The sequence below is a fragment of the Triticum dicoccoides genome, chromosome 3A (genome assembly GCF_002162155.2).
Source record: "Triticum dicoccoides isolate Atlit2015 ecotype Zavitan chromosome 3A, WEW_v2.0, whole genome shotgun sequence".
In the NCBI taxonomy this organism is placed as follows: Eukaryota; Viridiplantae; Streptophyta; class Magnoliopsida; order Poales; family Poaceae; genus Triticum; species Triticum dicoccoides.
The window spans coordinates 497,615,287-497,632,559 of record NC_041384.1 but is presented as its reverse complement, the minus strand read 5'-3'; the positions used below and the strand labels follow the sequence as shown (position 1 = coordinate 497,632,559).

The window sequence follows — 17,273 nt, the reverse complement described above, 5'->3', positions numbered from 1 at the left end:
CAAGGCCGCGAGCTCGGCCGTGTGGAAGCTACCGAGCCACCGGCGGGTGTGGATCTCTCGATCTGTAATCTCGGTGACCCACGTCCCCCACAGCCGCTGCCGGACCCCGAGGTAGGACTTCGTCGGCTGCCGGGTCCGGAGGAGGACTGGGAAGTCCTTGAACCGGCGTAGGGGCACAGCCGATCGGGGGACCGCCGACAGCGGATCGGGCCCGCGGAGGACAATGGGGACACCTCACCGGCGCCAGACGAAAAGGCCGCGATAAACCTCTTTTTGGCCATTGGCTACTCGAGCTCCCTGGCACACAGGCAGATGTAACGCCCCAGACACACCCGCCGGTGACCGTTACTCCTGGCGGGATCTAGACTGGCCCCACAGATCAATACTAGTCTTTTCTTGGCACTTTGTCCTCACTCGTGCACACCCGGGAGCAACTTCCCGGTCGGTCACCCATCCTGAAACTACTCCAAGCTGAGCACACTTAACTTTGGAGTTCTGTTTGAATGGGCTCCCCGAAAAGAGGGAATTCCTTATTGATATGAGTAGTCTATCATCCCTAATAAGCCAGGCTATCACATACACCCCCACTCAGAGGAACCGACATCCTCGTCGTGCCACAGGAACGTTCCCTCTTGGCACATACGTCTGTGCTTCCAGTCTAGTACATGTGCCATGCCGTGTGCCACGACGGGTCACAAATGTCATGAACAACATGACCACGCACCTATCCGCAACCATCCGTGTAACCGCGAGGGTTGGCTCTGATACCAACTTGTAACGCCCCGGACACACCCGCCGGTGGTCGTTACTCCTGGCGGGATCTAGACTGGCCCCACAGATCAATACTAGTATTTTCTGCGCACTTTGTCCTCACTCGTGCACACCCGGGAGCAACTTCCCGGTCGGTCACCCATCCTAAAACTACTCCAAGCCGAGCACGCTTAACTTTGGAGTTCTGTCCGAATGGGCTCTCGGAAAAGAAGGAATTCCTTATTGATATGAGTAGTCTATCATCCCTAATAAGCCAGGCTATCACATCAGAGGTAGAGGATGGAGGCGCCGGTGATGGCGGCGACCTACCAATGGTTTTGAGGGTTGTGTGTGTTTGTGTGAGTGGAGGTAGTGTTTGAGGAAATACTGCGGCAACTGAAAATTTTACTAGGCAGGAGTAACAAGGCGAGGCTACTAAAAATTTGGATCAAGGGCGATCAGATATTTTTGAGATTGCGAGGGTTGTAGTGGCTACTGAAAATGTTGGGGCTACTGAAAATTTGAATCAAGGGGCTGAAGCAGAGCGGGAGTAACAGACATCGCACACGGTCTGCACATACTAATCTTGTGCTATCAAACATTAAAACCTTCAAGTCAGTAAATATTTTCGAGATTGCAAGGGATGCAGAGGCGGGAGTTTTGGGGGAGCGAGCTAGTGTGCTTGACACGTGATACGTCCAATTTGCATCATGCTTTTATATCGATATTTATTGCATTATGGACTGTTATTACATATTATGTCACAATACTTATGTCTTTTCTCTCTTATTTTATAAGGTTTGCACGAAGAGGGAGAATGCCGGCAGCTGGAATTCTGGGCTGGAAAAGGAGCAAATATTAGAGACATATTCTGCACAACTCCAAAAGTCCAAAAACTCCACAAAAGTCAGTTTTGGAATATATAAAAATATTGGGTGAAAAAAGCACCAGAGGGGGGCCACCCACCATCCACGAGGGTGGGGGCTCGCCCTACCCCCTATGCACGGCCCCTGCCTTGTGGGCCCCCTAGCAGGCCTACGGTGCCCATCTTTTGCTCTATGAAGTTTTTCGCCCTGGAAAAATGATAATAAAGCTTTTGGGATGAAGCGCCACCGTCTCGAGGCGAAACCTTGGCGAAACCAATCTAGGGCTCCGGCGGAGCTGTTCTGCCGGGGAAACATCCCTCCGGGTGGGGGAAATCATCGCCATCGTGATCACCATCGATCCTCTCATCAGAAGGGGGTCAATCGCCATCAACATCTTCACCAACACCATCTCCTCTCAAACCCTAGTTCATCTCCTGTATCTGGTCTTTGTCTCAAAACCTCAGATTGGTACTTGTGGGTTGCCAGTACTGTTGATTACTCCTTGTAGTTGATTCTAGTTGGTTTATTCGGTGGAAGATTATATTTTTAGACCCTTTATTCATATTAAAACTCCTCTGATTATGAACATGAATATGATTCGTGAGTAGTTACGTTTGTTCCTGAGGACATGGGAGAAGTCTTTCTATAAGTAGTCATGTGAATTTGGTATTCGTTCGATATTTTGATGAGATGTATGTTGTCTTTCCTCTAGTGGTGTTATGTGAACATCAACTACATGACACTTTACCATTATTTGGGCCTAGGGGAAGGCATTGGGAAATAATAAGTAGATGATGGGTTGCTAGAGTGATAGAAGCTTAAACCCTAGTTTATGCGTTGCTTAGTAAGGGGCTGATTTGGATCCACATGTTTCATGCTATGGTTAGGTTTACCTTAATACTTCTTTTGTAGTTACGGATGCTTGCAAGAGGGGTTAATCATAAGTGGGATGCTTGTCTAAGGAAGGGCAGTACCCAAGCACCGGTCCACCCACATATCAAATTATCAAAGTAATGAACGCGGATCATATGAGCGTGATGAAAACTAGCTTGACGATAATTCCCATGTGTCCTCGAGAGCGCTTTCCTTTATATAAGAGTTTGTCCAGGCTTGTCCTTTGCAACAAAAAGGATTGGGACACCTTGCTGCACCTTGTTTACTTTTGTTACTTGTTACCCTTTACGAATTACCTTATCACAAAACTATCTGTTACCTATAATTTTAGTTCTTGTAGAGAATACCTTACTGAAACTTCTTATCATTTCCTTCTGCTCCTCGTTGGGTTCGACACTCTTACTTATCGAAAGTACTACGATAGTTCCCCTATACTTGTGGGTCATGAAGACTCTTTTCTGGCACCATTGCTGGGGAGTGAAGCACCTTTGGTAAGGAAAAATTTATATATTGTGCTGAAATTTACTGCCACTGGTTACTATGGAAAGTAGTCCTTTGAGGGGCTTGTTCGGGGTATCTTAACCCCGACCTGTAGAGCAAAGATTTTCTCATCAACCTACTAAACCTACTGAAAATGTTTACTTTGATATTCCTTCGGGAATGATAGAGAAACTGCTAGCTAACATTACATCCCGATTTGCACCTAATCTATTTAAGCTTGCAGGTATGCTCGGGTGTCGGTGTACTAGAATAGGGGTACCCTAGTACCCCGAACTTGTGCATGGGCAGTTGCAGCACCCCACGGCAAGGCTTGCCAGGCTAACACCAAGATCCTCCGTGGTTCCCTTGGAGCCATTCAAGAACAAAGTATTTAAGCTCAGGAGACAAGGCCCCGGCAAGAGGAGCTTGCCGAGAAGGCCAACCGAGGCACTCCAAGGAACTTTCTGCGACGCGCCACGCGCTCCGGCAAGGCAACAAGGCCCCGGCAAGAGGAGCTTGCCGGGAAGACCAACCAAGGTACCTCGAGGCCCGGTGAGCGACAAGCCTCCAGACCCGACAAGATAACAGCAGCGGCAAGGCGCTTGCCGCGGCAGGCGGCCACTCTGTGCCCACGCTCCAGCGCATCCACCAACGTGTCGCTCTGGAGGCCTCTCCAGGCGCGCGTGGCGGGAGGCTGTGCAGCCAGCGGTGCGCAGTGGCATGCAAAGCTGACAAGATCGCCATCGTGGCGAACGGTGGCGCCCCTAACGGTCCTTTTCTACACTATTTGGGCGACTCAGACGGGCATTTAATGCCCTTGTCCCCTGCCATCAGGGTTAGGTAGGGTGCACTGTACAAGTAACTGTTCCAACCACCTCACTTTTTACATTTGTACCCTTCTCTGCGTTGCCACCTGTCGGTGACCCCTTTAGCGTATAAAAGGAGGCCCATGCGCAACGTAGAGGGGGTTCGGTTCGACTGGTTCGCGAAGTTCGACTCATTCGTAACCCAGAAAAACACTACGCTCTCTCTCTAGAGCAAGAACACAAGATAATAAAACAAGCAGCAGTAGGAGTGTTATCTCCCCGGAGAGATCCGAAGCTGGGTAAACTGCTCGTGTGCTTCGCCTCGATCTGCTCTTCGTGCGAGCTCCGCCCCCCGCCGAACCGAAAGGGTCCCGGTCCGCCGGCCCCATAGGTGTTCGTGGATCAGTTTCCCCCGACATCTTTGGCGCGCCAGGTAGGGGAGGCGTCGAGATTGTGTGAACCTGATCCGGCGTTCACACGAGCTAGATCTTCATTCCCTTCATCAACATGCCACCGAAGAAGAAGACTTCGGCGGCAGCCGCTCCGTCCACGTCACTTCCGCCACCGTTGGAGCAAACGGGTGGTGGAATGGACGCCGGCGGAAGAATGGACGTCGACGAGGAAGCTCATGATGCTGCCAGGTCCAAGAACAAGGCTGCACAAACCTCGGCGACTGTACATGTTCCACGCCACTCTCAGGAGGCGCAAGACCAACAGCGTCATGGCACTTGCAGTGCCATATGCATGATAGGCCAAGACCAAGCTGGTGGATCTCGGGGCGCTCAAGACCAGCATGCACGCCAGCGTGCTGGCACGAGCGGGGCACGGTCGCCTGGACAGGATACTGCTCCTTCTAACATAGTTAGAAGTCCGAGCACGTCCCGCTCCTCGCGCCGTCCGCCACTGCCACCCACCACTCCAGCAGAAGCTTTGGCGCGAGCTCAACTTCTCCTAGATTACCCTCCGACGTCGGACAAGATCGACGAATGGAGGGCCACCATTCAGAGTCTCATCGGCTACGCCAACGGCGACACTCCACGGCGGCCGAGCGCGTCGCCGCCGCGGCAGGGTTGCCGGGCGCGAGCCGGTGGCGACGAAATGGGTGGAGGTGCAACTACCATGCAATCACCATGCCGAAGGCCAAGATCGCCGACTCGCCGGATCCACCTCGACAGCGACTCCACCGCATCTTCGGATCCACGAGCTCGTCGCGATCAGCGCCAAGTTCTTCATGATCGACAACAAGAAGACGCTCGAACTCGCATCGAGCGCCAAAGAGAAGCGCGACGTCAATCCGACAAGCGCGCTGGGCCCTCTATTGACATGCATGCGCCAGGGGAACCAGGCGATCTGCCATACGCGGTAGGTTGCCCTGCGTTCACTCGTGAGCTGCGGCAAGTCCAGTGGCCCAGCATGAAGAACTTGAAGCCAGACGTATCGGAGAAGTACGACGGAAAGACGCATCCGTCGGAGTTCCTCAGCATTTACACCATTGCGGTGCAGGCTGCTGGGGGACGGGATGACAAGATCCTTGCCAACTACTTCCTGCTGGTACTCAAGCCCAACGTCAGGTCCTGGCTCATGCACTTGCCGGACAACTCCATATCCTCTTGGGCTGATCTGTGCCATCAGTTTGTCGGCGCCTTCACAGGCAGACACAAGCCTCATGGCCAGGAGAGTGATCTTCATCTGCTCGCATAGAAGGAAGGAGAGCCCCTGCGCAAGTACATTCAGAGAGTCAGCAGTGTGCAGCACAACATTCCAGACGTCCACCCTGCCGCGGTGATCAGCGCGTTCCATCAGAACGTGCGAAACCGCAGGATGCAGGAGGAAATGGCGATGTGCAAAATCAGGGACATCAGTGAGTTATATGCACTGGTCGACAAGTGTGCACGTGCTTAGGAAGGGAGGAGACTCCCCGGAGAGAATGTAGGAGCGGGAGGATCTGACAGTGAAGATGCTACCCCGGCAAGGAAAAACCGGCGGCGGAACAACAGAAGGAGGAAAGGCAAAGAGGTGCTAGTTGTTGAGCAGTCCGGCAACGGTGGTGGCGCCAAGGAAGCCAAAGCTGGTGACTCCGGCAAGGAGGTTGCTGCGGAGGTGGCGGTCGCCGACAAGCAGGACGACACCAACAAGCAGTATTGCAAGATCCAGCGCACCAAGGGCCATGATCTCCAGAACTGTAAGAAAGTCGAGCAGCTTGTTGAGCAACAGAAAGCTGAATACGAGCGGCGCGACAAGGAGAAGGCCCAGGAAGGTGGTGGGGGATCCGGCAAGAAACGTCCCGGCCGAGGAGGACGCCGCGGCAAGGCCAAGCAGCGGCAAGGAGACAGGCCTCCTCGCGGCCGCGACAAGGATGAAGATGACAACGACGATGAAAACATGGATGATGAGGAGACTGATGAGCAGGAGTTCTAGAAAGCCACAGAGGTCCTGTGCGTTGACGGTGGTGCTTCTCTGCACACCTCGCACCGCCAGCTCAAGCAGTGGGTGCGGGAAGTTAATGCAGCAGAACCACCCGTCGAGTCACGCAAGCCTCTGAAATGGTCCGGCACGCCTATCATCTTTGATATTGAGGACCACCCTGATCGCATAACTGCGGTCGGGTGCTTGCCGATGTTGGTTTCACCAACAATCCGCAACCTCAAGGTCACTAAGATGCTAGTTGATGGCGGGGCCGACTTGAACCTGATCTCCTCCGCGCTGCTCCAGAAACTCCAGATCCCTGACAGCGAGCTCGAAGAGACCGGTACATTTCAAGGAATCAACCCGGGAAGAAGCAAGCCGAAGGGAAAGATCACGTTGCCGGTAACATTTGGCAGCGAGCTGAACTTCAGGACTAAGAGGGTCACATTTGATGTTGCTGACTTTCCATTACCTTACAATGGAATCCTTGGCCGTCCGGCACTCGCCAAGTTCATGGCAGCCTCTCACTATGCGTACAACATACTGAAAATGCCAGGCTCGATAAGTGTCATCTCTGTCCCTGGCGACAAGAAGGATGCTCTTATCTGTGCCGACAAGATCTATCGGGAAGCGGCAGCCGCAGCAGAATGCAAGACACTTGCCGCTGAAGCTCCCGGGGGGAAGAAGAAGACCAAGTCCGGCAAGAGTTCTGATGCCCACTCTGGCAAGCGCACCTCTTCGGAGTGCTGCGCTACCGTCGAGGACGCACCATCGAGCTCCACCGGCAACTGTAAGAAGGCAATGACAGCTCCACCTGAGACCAAGAAGGTGTTCACCAAGGAGGACGGCGCTGGTGGTACCTTCACCATCAGCGCCACTCTTGACCCCAAATAGGAAAGCGCGCTCGTTGCTTTCCTGCGGGCGAATGTCGACGTGTTTGCGTGGCAACCGTCTGATATCCCCGGTGTTCCCAGGAAAGTAATTGAGCACCACCTTGCCGTCTGTCCTCATGCGCGCCCCGTCAAGCAGAAAGTCAGGAAACAGGCAGTGGAGCGCCAAGAATTCATCGCAGAAGAAATCAAGAAGTTGGAAGCAGCAGGCCTTGTCAGAGGAGTGCTCCATCCCACATGGTTGGCCAATCCTGTTGTTGTGCGCAAGGCTAACGGGAAATGGAGGCTTTGTATTGACTTCACTGATGTTAATAAAGCTTGTCCCAAAGACCCATTTCCCTTGCCGCGCATTGACCAGATTGTTGACTCCACAGCCGGATGTGATTTGCTTTCATTTCTTGATGCATACTCAGGATACCATCAGATCTTCATGGAAGAAGAGGATGAAGAGAAAACCGCATTTATAACCTCATGTGGCACGTACTGCTTCATACGGATGCCTTTCGGTTTGAAGAATGCTGGTTCAACATTCGCAAGGGTAGTCCACCACGCTTTTGAGCCGCAGATGCACAGAAATGTGGAATCCTACATGGATGACATAGTGGTCAAAAGCAAGAACAGGGCGACCCTGATTCAAGATTTAGACGAGACATTTGCAAATCTGCGCAGGATCAACCTCAAGCTTAACCCCGAGAAGTGCGTGTTTGGAGTCCCATCCGGCAAGCTTCTCGGGTTCTTTGTGTCTCAGCGGGGAATTGAAGCCAATCCCGACAAGATCAAGGCCATTGAGCAGATCGAAGCACCAAAGCGCGTCAAGGATGTACGAAGGCTTGCCGGTTGCGTGGCTGCTCTCAGCAGGTTTATCTCTAGATCTGCTGAGCGCGCCCTGCCATTTTTCAAAATTTTGAAAAAGGCAGGTCCAATGAAATGGACTCCGGAGGTGGAAGCTGCGCTGCAGGACTTGAAGAGGTACCTGTCCTCCACTCCAATACTTGTCGCACCTAAGCCGCAAGAGAAGTTGCTGCTGTATATAGCGGCAACCAATCAAGTGGTTAGTGCTGTGTTAGTGGCGGAGAGGAAGGCAGATGATGAGCCAGCAACCACGGCAGATGCATCCAGCGACAAGCAGGGGGCTTCGCCGACAAGCTCTGGTCCCAACAGAGATGGATCTGCGCAGGAGCATGATAAGATGCAGAAGAGAATGGTGCAGCGTCCAGTTTACTTTGTCAGTTCCCTTCTACAGGGGGCTAGATCAAGGTACTCTGGTGTGCAGAAGTTGCTTTTCGGCCTCCTCATGGCCTCGAGAAAGCTGCGCCATTACTTCCAAGCACATGAGATCACAGTCGTCACTCGCTTTCCGCTGAAGAGGATACTGCAAAATCCAGAAGCGACAGGCAGGATTGTCGAGTGGGCGCTGGAATTGTCAAGCTTTGGCCTCAAGTTTGAGAGCACTTCAACTATCCAAAGCAGGGCATTGGCAGAGTTCATAGCAGAATGGACGCCAATACAAGATGAAGAAATTCCAGAGACGAGCATCCCCGTCAAAGAGGCAAGCAAAGAGTGGCTGATGTACTTTGATGGTGCCTTCTCGCTGCAAGGCGCCGGTGCGGGCGTGCTGCTTGTTGCGCCCACCGGAGAGCACCTCAAGTACGTAGTCCAGATGCACTTTCCCAAGGAGCAAGCAACCAACAATACTGCAGAGTATGAAGGATTGCTTGCCGGTCTCAGAATTGCAGCAGACCTTGGGATCAAGAAGCTCATTGTCAGGGGTGACTCACAGCTTGTCGTCCGCCGAGTGAACAAGAACTACCAGAGTCCATTGATGGAAGCATATGTTGATGAAGTGAGGAAGCTAGAAGAGCACTTTGATGGCTTACAGATGGAGCATATCCCAAGAGCTCAGAATGACATTGCTGATGGCCTGTCAAAGTGCGCCGCACTAAAGTTACCTGTGGAACCAGTGATCTTTGTGCTCAAGTTGACTCAACCATCCGTAACACCATCAACTGGACAAAGCAAGAAGAGGAAGTTGATTTCTGGTGACTACTTTCCGGCAGAGCTCCCCGAAGCCGCCGCCAAGAAAGTCCCCAAGATCAACACCAAGGTTGCTGAGGGGCAGTCTGCTTCGGCAAGCCTTATGGTTTGTTCCGTTGAAGCAGACGCTCCCGACAAGTTTTGCTCCGGCAAGCTTGCCGGGGAACATCAAGCTCCGGCAGGGCCGCAAGTCCTTGCCGTGGAAGCGGATGTTCCCGCAGCAGCAGATGTGCCTTTAGTCCTTGTTGTCGAGCCACAAGCTCCAGCATGGGCACAGCAGATTGTCCATTTCCTTCAGACAGGAGAACTTCCCGAAGAGCAAGAAGAAGCGGAAAAAGTAGCCCGGCAGTCAAGTATGTACCAGTTTGTCGATAGCATACTGTACAGAAGAAGACTCAACGGTGTGAAATTGAAGTGTATTTGCCGGGAAGATGGACAAAAGCTATTGGCAGAGATACATGGAGGCATATGTGGCCACCACATTGGCGCAAGAGCACTTGCTGGCAAAGCTTTCTGGCAAGGTTTCTTTTGGCCGACAGCCCTCCAGGATGCAACTGCACAAGTAACCAAGTGTGAAGCATGCCAGTTCCACTCCAAACAGATACACCAGCCAGCTCAAGCTCTCCAGACGATCCCTTTATCCTGGCCATTTTCGGTCTGGGGGCTCGATATCCTCGGCCCTTTCCCCCGAGCTGTCGGGGGCTTTGAGTACTTGTATGTCGCAATCGACAAGTTCACAAAGTGGCCGGAAGTGCAGCCAGTGAGGAAGGTGACAGCACAGTCAGCAGTCAAGTTCTTCAGGTCAATTGTTTGCCGTTTCGGGATCCCTAACAGGATCATCACCGACAACGGCACGCAATTCATGAGCCGCACCTTCATGCAGTACGTCCAAGACCTTGGCGCCAAGGTCTGCTTCGCTTCTGTTGCTCATCCAAGAAGCAACGGTCAAGCAGAGAGGGCAAATGCTGAAGTGCTGCGCGGGCTCAAGACCAGAACTTTCGACAGGCTGCGCAAGTGCGGAAGAAACTAGATCGAGGAGCTGCCGGTGGTTCTTTGGTCGATCAGAACGACGCCAAATCGAGCCACTGGCCAGATGCCTTTCGCTCTAGTCTATGGAGCAGAGGCAGTTCTCCCCACGGAACTCGTATACGGATCGCCTCGAGTGCTTGCTTATGATGAGCTTGAGCAAGAACAACTGCGACAAGACGACGCGCTGCTCCTTGAGGAAGATCGTCTTCAGGCTGTTGTACGAGCTGCTCGATACCAGCAAGCTTTGTGCCGCTACCATAGCCGCAAAGTTAAAGCCAGAAGCTTCGAGGAAGGCGACCTTGTTCTTCGGCGCGTTCAGTCCGCCAAGAATTCCAACAAGTTGACGCCGAAGTGGGATGGCCCTTATCGGGTGAAACGAGTCACAAGGCCCGGCGCTGTCCGCCTTGAGACCGAAGATGGCATTCCGGTGAGCAACTCCTGGAACATAGAACATCTTTGTAAGTTTTTCCCGTAGGGCGCGGTTGCCGGAACCCGTTCCGGTAACCACCTTTTGTACAAGTCTTGCCGCTGTTGCATGTAATCCTTTGTACAAAGCCGGGCGCAGATCCCGTGCATAAATAGAACCCCATGTGCTCCACACAACTTGTCCATTTCATGCATTAGTTTCTTTCTTGCATACGTTATCTGACACTTTGTGCAGCACCTACATCCGGTAAGCAATAACGAGCCGAAGGGCTCCATATCATTATTTTCTCTTCTTTCTTCTTTTTCAACAAAGGAAAAGAGGGTTCCCTCGCACACAAGTTTGTCGGGGGGAAGGAGAAGATTGTGGTATGGACTAGGCGTCGTTCAAGCAAAGTTTTGCCTTGCCGGGAAGCAAACGACCCTGCTTTGTATGTAAAACCTGTGCACGGAGGAACCAACTCATGGCTAGTTGCGCCCTTACTTTGTTTCGAGTCCGCTCAACAACTTAAGTGTGCTGCATCTAGTCGCGACAAGGTTTCGTGTCGGAAGCAGCGCCGCCAGCAGGCTGCTGACGTTCCGCACTCAGCGCTCGCGGCTCGGGCGCCTGCGCCGACAAGTTCCCTAGAAGCGTAGGGTAAAAACATACAAAGGAAAGAATCTAGTAGAGGAAATAACATAGCAATTGATAACAGAAATAACAAGATAACTTGTCGCAGCTCTAACAGACTGTTTTCATAACATGATTAGCAGCGACAAGGGAAAATAGAAAACGGGCGGCCTAGTCTACACGATCGCCCTCAACCCTCTTGATCTCGCTCACCTTGTCCACAATGGGTGCGACAAGGGCCTTGAGCGCATCCAGATCGGCGTCGGGCGGCAAGGACCTGAGGACGTTGGTAAGGTTGAGGCCTGGGTTGCGGAAGGCCACCTTTATCAGCACCTTCTGGAGAGCCCCCGCGCAAATCCTGCGCGACTCGTCGGCCAGCTGCTTTGGGATCCTCTCTCGGAGCCGCTGGAGTGCCGTCGCCACGCCCTTGAAGAACAGGCTGAGCTTGGCGCTGGGTTGGAGATTCTCGTCGGAGGGATACCCAAAGTCCTCCATCCCCAGCTGCGCCAGCTCCTCGTTGATGACTGCAGCAATATTCACCAGACCCTCGGTCCAGTGCTCCACAGTATCTCTGAACGAGTTCTGGGTAACTGCGATGCTCTCCAGCAGCGTCTTGTCAGCTTTGACCTTCTCCGACAAGGTCTTCTCCCGCTCCTTGGTGGCCGCCAGCGTCTGCATCAGCGTGGCCAGCTTCAACTCCAGGATCGCATTGGAATCCTTGGCGGCGCTGAGCTCCTTGCCCCTCTCAGCGAGAAGACCTTGCAGCTCACAGTGGGCGGCAGCATCCTTCTCACGTTCACGCTTGAGCGCGGCAAGCTCCTCGCCGCTCTTCCCGATGTTGGCCTCCAGCTGCGCCACCTTCTCCTCCAGCTCTTTCTTGGCAGCCTCTACGATTGCGGTAGCGTCCTTTGCCTCCTTGAGCACCCCGCCAAGTGCTTGCTCGCGCTCGGAGAGCTCCTCCTCGTAGCTGTCGAGGTTGGCCTTCCGCTGCACCAATTCGCCTTCTCGCGCGGACTGCTTCTCGGCGGCCAGCCTTTGTTCCTCCTCAGCTTTGGCCTTCTCGAGAAGGAAGGCCGTGCGCTCCTCGTCGAGTCGCTCCCGCTCCTGTGCCAGGGACCGGAGAGCTTCTTGATTGTGGCCCCGGAGCTCCTCCGCGCGCTTCTCCATGTCAACTCCCGCCTTCGCGACAAGCGCTTCCCGGGAAGCCAGCTTGGCTTGCCGTGCGCGGTAGAGTGACAGCAGCTTCCGCAGCAGCTGCTCCTCCTCAGGCTCGCCACTGCTGCTGCTGAGCGCATCGACCAACGACAATCCAACAGAGGCGAGCACCTCCTCATCGAAAGTTTCCCCCTCGACCGGTGCCTTGGAGCTCGACGCCCAGGGTAGCTTGATGAAGATATCGTCACCGGCCTTCAAGTAGGCGCCGGGCTGGGGCTCCTCGGAGCCCGGCTCCGCAGAAGCGGCAGAGGGATCGACGGTCGGTGCAGCGCCTGGCGCTCCTGCGGCCTCAGGGTCATCAGTGCGATCGCCCGACCCCTCGCCGGCTTCTGCGGCGGCAGCCTTGGCGGCCTCCTCGCCGGCGGTCTCATCAGCACCGGCCCCTTCCTCGACGGCGCCCTGTGTCTCCATTGGCTCAGCAGCAGATGGGTCTGAAGAACGAAGAAGGGAGAAAACTCAATCAAAAATCCAAGAGAAGAAAATCAGAAGAAGAAGAACCCAAGGGAAAGTTTTTGGGCAAGTGAATTACCTGTGCCAAGATCTGCAGTTGCGGTCTCGGCCGCTGCAGGATCGACGGTGCTGCCCCTTGCCGGAGAGTTCTCCCTTGCCGGAGAGCGCTCCCTTACCGGGAACTCCTCCCTTAGCGGCGTAGTCGAAGCAGATGGCACTTCGGGACCAGCTTCCGGGCGCTCCTGATATGGCTGCTCTGCTCCTACACAAATCAACAAGCAAGATATCAACAAAGGAAAAAGCACTCATGCGTGCCTGACAGCAGAAAGCTAACTATGAACTTACGCTGGGGGCTGCGCTGGGGGCTGTTTTGAGGAGTGGTTGCCGGGTCTGTCAAGGTGGTCTCGGACCCACCCCCTGCTGACACGGTGGGGTCATCTTCGATGACAATCACCGCGGCCTTGGCCCTCTTCGCCGCTCTTTGGGCCAGCGTCCTGAAAAGAAAGGAGTCCAGATTGAAGCAAGTCAGATACAAGATAAAAACAGCAAGATTGAAGAACTACAAGAGCACCAAAGAAACTTACTCTTCTTCCTCCTCGTCGGAGCTGAGCGCGGAAAGATCGAAGTCCGGCTCCCTTCCGGTGCGGCGAGGCGGAGGAGTAGGATCCCTTGCCCGCTTGGCGGGGGCGGTGGCGGTGGCCCGGGAAGATCCCGCTCCAGTTGCCGCTGCTGCGTGGGGCACTCCCGCGGCAACATTGCTTGCCGCAGTAGAGCGTGTCGCACGGCTTGGCGGCTGTTGACCCGGCTGCCACCCCGCTACGTCCACGGTCCTGCGAAGACGCCTTCTTGGCGGGGCCGGGGGCTCCGCCTACGGCAAGCCTTCTGAAGGCTCGGGCTCTTCCTCGCCGGCCTCGCTCGGCTCAGCTTCAGAACCGGCACGCTCTTCCTCGCCAATGAACTCCGCGCGCTCGGCGAGGTTTGCCGCCTCTGCAGCCTCCGCCTCCTCCACAGTGAACCCGAACACGCCCGCGGCAGCTGCGTCCGCAACCTCTTCCGCCCTAGTGGCGATGCGCTGCAGCTCCTCGTCGGTGGTGTCACGGGTGAGGCTCTTCTGCTCGTCAGCGTGGACCGGCCCTTCTTACAAGTTGTCGAAGAATGCTTGCACGACGTCATCCGCAGGCTCTTGCCAAGTTGGAACGATTCCGTGTGAATCGCACAACGGCATCATGGCGCGGATCCGGTCAAGCGAAGAATTGTTGCACAATGGAACGACGCCCCTCGGCAGCGTGAATGGGTGCTGGGGGTCGCATTTGAACAACTCCAGGAGCATTGCATCCTCTGCTTATAAAGAGGGACGGGGCGGACGTTTCGCCCTTCCGAATAAAGAACCACCCACGATCTCTCCCACGATGCCGCATTCAACGCGTGCCGTTAGGGGAGAGCGCGGTGGATACGGAGCGAGATTCGGCGTGGCCCAGTCCACATGTGCCCGTGCCCTGTCTTGGGCCTGGCCCAACAGTGCTCGGCACCGTGTCTGGCCCAGGCCCGGGGGCTCCTGTCGGTGTACTAGAATAGGGTTACCCTAGTACCCCGAACTTGTGCACAGGCAGTTGCAGCACCCCGCGGCAAGGCTTGCCGGGCTAACACCAAGATCCTCCGTGGTTCCCTTGGAACCATTCAAGAACAAAGTATTTAAGCTCAGGAGACAAGGCCCCGGCAAGAGGAGCTTGCCGAGAAGGCCAACCGAGGCACTCCAAGGAACTTGCCGCGACGCGCCACGCGCTCCGGCAAGGCAACAAGGCCCCGGCAAGAGGAGCTTGCCGGGAAGACCAACCAAGGTACCTCGAGGCCCGGTGAGCGACAAGCCTCCGGACCCGACAAGATAACAGCAGCGGCAAGGCGCTTGCCGCGGCAGGCGGCCACTCTGTGCCCACGCTCCAGCGCATCCACCAACATGTCGCTCTGGGGGCCTCTAGGCACGCGTGGCGGGAGGCTGTGCAGCCAGCGGTGCGCAGTGGCATGCAAAGCTGACAAGATCGCCATCGTGGCGAATGGTGGCGCCCCTAACGGTCCTTTTCTGCATTGTTTGGGCGACTCAGACGGGCATTTAATGCCCTTGTCCCCTGCCGTCAGGGTTAGGTAGGGTGCACTGTACAAGTAACTGTACCAACCACCTCACTTTTTACATTTGTACCCTTCTCTGCGTTGCCACCTGTCGGTGACCCCTTTAGCGTATAAAAGGAGGCCCATGCGCAATGTAGAGGGGGTTCGGTTCGACTGGTTCGCGAAGTTCGACTCATTCGTAACCCAGAAAAACACTATGCTCTCTCTCTAGAGCAAGAACACAAGATAATCAAACAAGCAGCAGTAGGAGTGTTATCTCTCCGGAGAGCTCCGAAGCTGGGTAAACTGCTCGTGTGCTTCGCCTCGATCTGCTCTTCGTGCGATCTCCGCCCCCTGCCGAACCGAAAGGGGCCCGGTCCGCCGGCCCCATAGGTGTTCGTGGATCAGTTTCCCCCGACACCGGGGATGTTATCAAGAAGAAGTTCTTTCCTTTATATTTGAAGGGAAAGGCATTGACATGGTTTAGGCTATGCGATGATATTGGATCATGGAACTACAACCGATTGAAATTGGAATTTCATCAGAAGTTTTATCATAAGCATCTGGTTCATCATGATCGTAATTATATATATAATTTTTGGCCTCGCGAAGGAGAAAGCATCGCTCAGGCTTGGGGGAGGCTTAAGTAAATGTTATATTCATGCCCCAATCAGGATCTCTCAAGAGAAATTATTATTCAAAAAATTTATGCTCGGCTTTCTCTCAATAGTCGCTCCATGCTCGATACTTCTTGTACTGGTTCTTTTATCATGAAGACTATTGAATTCAGATGGGATTTATTGGAAAGAATTAAATGCAACTCTGGAGATTGGGAACTCGACGAAGGTAAGGAGTCAGGTATAACACCTAAGTTTGATTGTGTTAAGTCTTTTATGGATACCGATGTTAGGATCCACCCCAGCGTCAAGAAATTGGTTAATTGGTAAAGATACATGAATTTGGTGCCCCGCCCAAGAAAGAGACCCAAGTCCTAATAATCCCGCTAAGTGTTCTCCATATTATGCCTTGAAGAGGACTCGAACCTCCACGCTCTTCAGCACGAGATTTTGAGTCTCGCGTGTCTACCATTTCACCATCAAGGCATCTTGAAAGTGAATCGTATTCCATGAATAGAAGTGGAATAGAATAACCCGGTTGAAGGGTAATGATCATACGTCCAAAATTCCAACTGCTTTATTCATTTGGAAAAAATCAAAAAAGGATATATAGGGAATAGATAAATTCCACCCGCCCAAGTAGAGAACTGTTACAAATAAAGAAGAAACTAATCCGATCAAAAATCTAGAAAACAGCAAGTATTCATCCACGTTTTCTTACGAAAAGCCCCTTTCTTTTATTTTGAATATAATTCTACTTACTTTTTTCCAATCTTTTTCAAAAAATCTATTCCTGCTTTTTTTGATCCAGTTTCTATTATTCTCCTCGGCGACTAATTCATCCGCCAATATATTCCCGAAAAGTCGAAAGCTAAGCATGCTCGTTCCAAGTTCGAAGTACCTTTTGGCCAAAGAAAAACCCGCTTCCTGACACGATTGCCTCTTTATCTTTATATAGATAGATTCTATGGGGTTATTACTTAGTAAGTCTATTTTGTACAAGAGCCCCTCCTATCTGATAGAAAAGGGTCGAAATTCCTTGTCGGGTAAGTTCCGACCCGCACGAAAGGCGTAACGATCTGGGCACTGTCTCGGAGAGAGGTCTCTTTCAAATTAATGTTCCAATATCTTCTTGTCATTTTTTCCACACTTCCTTTTTTTTAATCCTACCATTCCATTACGGAATTTAGTTTTTCATGAATTTGGCACTAAATATGGACTTGAATTCAAGATAGTAGCTTCTTTCTGTGAATCATTTGCTACTCATGTTGATCTCCCTAAGGAGAAGTGGCTTAAATATCATCCTCCCATTGAAGTAAAGGTAGTTGAACCTATTAAAGTTGAAGAAAAGACTATCACTTATAATGTTGATCCTATTGTTCCTACCGCTTATATTGATAAACCACCTTTCCCTGTTAGAATAAAGGATCATGCTAAAGCTTCAGCTGTGGCCAACAAAAGTAATATTAGAACACCCAAACCCTGTAAGCAAATTAAATTTGAACCTAGTATTTCTATGGTTAAAGATCTCTTGGTCAATAACATTGATGGGCATGTTATTTACTTTTGTGATGAAGCTGCTAGAATTGCTAAACCCAAACTAAACATAAACATAGATCTGTTGTTGGCATGCCTGTTGTTTCTGTTAAAATAGGAGATCACTGTTATCATGGATTATGTGATATGGGTACTAGTGTTAG

The 17,273-nt window shown here is 52.8% G+C and overlaps 1 non-coding gene across 1 annotated transcript; it reads right to left on the bottom strand.

Annotated features, from left to right (window-relative positions):
* Positions 1-15,978: 15,978 nt before the first annotated feature.
* TRNAL-CAA lies at positions 15,979-16,059 on the bottom strand. The gene has a single exon. It is a non-coding gene; the product is annotated as a tRNA-Leu (tRNA).
* Between the last annotated feature and the right edge of the window lie 1,214 nt (positions 16,060-17,273).